Below are 4,176 nucleotides of genomic sequence, written 5' to 3'. Positions count from 1 at the left end.
TCTTCTTGACACCTCTTTTTTGGTATGTCAAAGTTAACACATTTAATCCAATTATACACGATCTTGTAGGTCTTCAGACAAAGGGTAAATTTGCATGTCCAATTTGTGGTCCAAAGACGAAATCTCGTCATTCAAAAAGTTTAAGAAAGCAGGTGTTTGATGAGAATAGACACTTTCTGCACATAAATCATAAGTATCAAATTACCGAAAAACATCTTTTCAATGGTCTAGAAGAGACTACATCAAAGCCACAGAGAATGACACCTCGCCTATGGAAGTTGGCATTCAATAAAATAAATCGTCGAGGTCATGTCATTCCATTTGATGCTTTTTGTTTCAAATTTATATTTTGATATTGTGTTTTTGTTTACTGATGATGTGATTGATGGTTGTGAAGGTTGTCAAGACATCAATGTCCAACTTCCAAAAGGACTAAAAATTTATCCTACATAATTTACTAGGTTGCCGTACTACGAGCAACTCCCAATTGTGCATTTGTTTGATCCTATGCATATTGGAAAGAATGTAGCAGAGACATTATGGAAAATCTTGGATGGAAGGTGTGACAAAGATCAAATTGTCAAAACTTGTAGTGACCTTGAAGAATCCAACCATGCAATGAAAAATGGTATTCGACCAAATAACAACGGAGACCAGATTGATACAAGTGCCCTTAGTTGGTTATTGTCAGAGCAGTAGAGCAATGCTATAAAAGAAGTCATAAAAAAAATACGATTTCCCACAGGATTTGCTGCGAACATAAACAATGTCATATCAAATAAAAGTGAATTTGGGCCAGGGTTGAAAACACACAATTGGCATACATTTATTAAGGTAATTCATGTTATTTTTTATTCACTATATATTTATATACTGCATGTAGTTTCAATTGCATTCTTTTATAAAATATTGACAAGATCATTTTACAAATATTGCAGTACGTTCTACCTCTATCTCTCCCACACCACTTTGCCAACAATGTCAAACAAGTTATATATGATCTTGGAAAATACATGAGGTGGTTGTCATCTAAAGAAATCAATAAAGAAGATATAAAATATTGGAAGAGAAAAATTCCTCTTCTGATGTGTGAAATGCAAAAGTGTCTACCTCCAAGTTTTTTCAATGCACAAGAACACTACCTCATACATCAAGTTGAAGAGATTGAATTGTGTGGACCTATACCAACCAGGTCAATGTGGATGGTTGAGAGGCACTTAAATTTTTTGAAAGGCTTGGTTCGATAGAGAGCACATCCCGAGGGTTCTATGGTGGAGGGATATATGGTATACCAGACCATGCTGTACATTACTGAATATCTTCCTAAGTTTGCAGCAAACATCCATGTAGATCGTATGTGGGATCCCAACTCAATTAACAAATTCGAAGGGGAGTACTTGATGGGCAAAGGTAGATCAAAGAAAGTGAGAGGTAAATCTAAGATTTTATTGTAGTTAATTAATTCATATAAATCTTCAATATAAGTTATTTTTAATTGGCGTATTTATTTGAAACAGGTGGTCGAGAGTGGGATGCAATACATTTGTATATTGTGAACAATCTTGATTGGATGACGGAATGGATTGAACGATGTCAACAAAATGGTTGCTCATTAACATGGGAAGGTGTTGCTTCATTGGTTACAGAAGCTCATCGTAATGGAGATTCCAATGTTATGCCGATGGTAGTTGATCTAGTAAATGGTTTAAGAGGTGGAGAGGTACGTAGAAATTTATTAATGATCATAACTCGACATATGTTTCGTATCAACTCACGATGCAAATAATTTACACAGACTTCAAAAATTGCAGGTCAAGCACCACAAAGCTATGTACTATCATGGCCACAAATTTCGCATAAAAAGGTTGGATGACACAAAGAAAACTTGTGATTCTGGGATAACTGTAGTTTTCGAGGTCACCAATATATCATCTAGAAGCAACATACATCCTCAAAAATCTCAAAATCAATACTATGGCATCTTGGATGATATAATTGAGTGTGAATTTAACACCTTCAAAGTAGTTCTATTCGTCGTCAAATGGTACAGGTTACACTAAATCAAAATGATCCAGATAGAACGGTTATTCAACATGATAATGGATTTACAATGATCAATACAAGGTCGTTTGAGCCAATTGGAGATGAGCCCTATGTTCTTCCCAGCCAATGTGAGCAAGTGTTTTACTCAGAGGTTCCAAATAAACAGGGTTGGTCATTTGTTGTTAGACATGATCCAAGAGGAAGGCCGATAAAGTATAATGTTATGGAAGAAGAAGATATTAAAGATGATGGTGATGACGATGATGGTGATGGTGATGGTGATGATGATGATGATGATGGTGATGATGATGATGATAGCGATGGTGATGATGGCGATGATGATGGTGATGATGGCGATGATGATGGCGATGATGATGGTGATGATGGCGATGATGATGATAATGATGATGATGATGATGATGATGAAGAAGATGAAGAAGATAATCAATGACTACAAACATCATCACCCCTTCTGTTGACGATCTTGCATTCCATATATAAGGCAAATTTGTTCATGTTTATGATGTTGCATATTGTTCATGTTGTCTTCTAAGTTATTTGTAGCATACACGTATCATGTAATTTTTAGCGAACTTAAGATAAATTATTAACATATGCAGGAAATTTGATTATATATTTATTGTGTTCATTTCTAATGATTACAACATATGTTATTTATAGTTACCAATGTTTATGTTGTGTCTGATTATGACCCTTTTTGCAAACAGTCAATTGACTACAGGTACATCATCACCCCTTCTGTTGACATGTTTGCAATGTTGCCTATTGTTCATGTTGTCTTCTAAGTTATTTGTAGCAAACGTGTATCATGTAATTTTTAGCTAACTTAAGGTAAATGATTAACATATTCAGGAAATTTGATTACATATTTATTGTGTTCATTTCTAATGATTACAACATAGGTTATTTATAATTACCAATGTTTATATTGTGTCTGATTGTCACCCTTTTTGCAAACAATCAATTGACTACAGGAGATTTGACCCGTTTGGCTTGGATTGTGCACAGTGACATGGATCAGCAGGTATAAGTCAATAAATAGACATAATTTTCTTATATTCTTCTTGTTTATCATTGAGCACGTATGTTATAAATAGACATTATATAATCATATAATGTATATATAGACAAAGAAGGTCCGTATAGAAATATAATTGTATAATCACTTTCAACTTACTACATTTTATATATGTCACTTTCTCTTTCCATTTGATGGATTGCAGGACCCACCAAATAGGTACTTGTCAAATCTATCTACATCGAATGAGGGAAATGAGGAAATGGTAGATGAAAGCTCTACATGTAGTATAGCTAAAAGAGGGAGATCAACTAGAGGTCAAAAGAATAGAAAAAAATTTGATAAATGCATGCAATTTTTCCTTGCTAATGGGGGGTCATGTTCTTATGATGATGAGACCAAAGGCGACATCAAGGTGCCCTTTCGGTACTCACACATTGAGAAAGAATGGATACCCAATGAGCTACCTCCAATTAACACAGATTTTTGTGTTAATGAGAGGATATATCGCATTGCTCCATCCTCATTACATGGTTTGGGCCTATTTTCCATGGATGGGATAAAGGTATGTTACAACAAAGTTGTCGAATTGTTCAAGTATGTTGGTCCATGTTACAATTACAATGATTGGATGCGAATTGTTCGATATAAAAAAATTATGCGTAGGTATGGGGTATCATCTAATTATATACAACGGAAAGAAAATGATCAAAGTAAAAGATTTGCTATGTACATTGATGGGAGACCAAAAGCAATAGGTAATATTGCAAGTTTTATAAATAGTACGCGACCTGCTTCAACTAGTAAGCAACCCAATTGCATATTTGAGGTGTGTGAGGGGAATGAAGTTTTTGTTTGTGCAATAAAATCAATAAGTGCAGGGGAAGAACTGCTAATTGATTACCATTTAAATCGCATAGATACAAACAATGTTACTATCATGAGGGGTGTAAGTACTATTTACCATTTTGTTAATAAGTTTTTTTTTGTTGTCTATTGCTTTCAGTTAGCTGAATTTTTTATGTTTAATCTTTGTGACAGGATGATATGGATCCGACAGATGATAGAGGTCAGTAGGATGCTACTCCCACCCC

The sequence above is a fragment of the Cupressus sempervirens genome, chromosome 9 (assembly GCF_028749045.1).
Source record: "Cupressus sempervirens isolate cs-2001-9-10 chromosome 9, ASM2874904v1, whole genome shotgun sequence".
Lineage (NCBI taxonomy): Eukaryota > Viridiplantae > Streptophyta > Pinopsida > Cupressales > Cupressaceae > Cupressus > Cupressus sempervirens.
Note: the sequence above shows the minus strand (reverse complement) of the source record.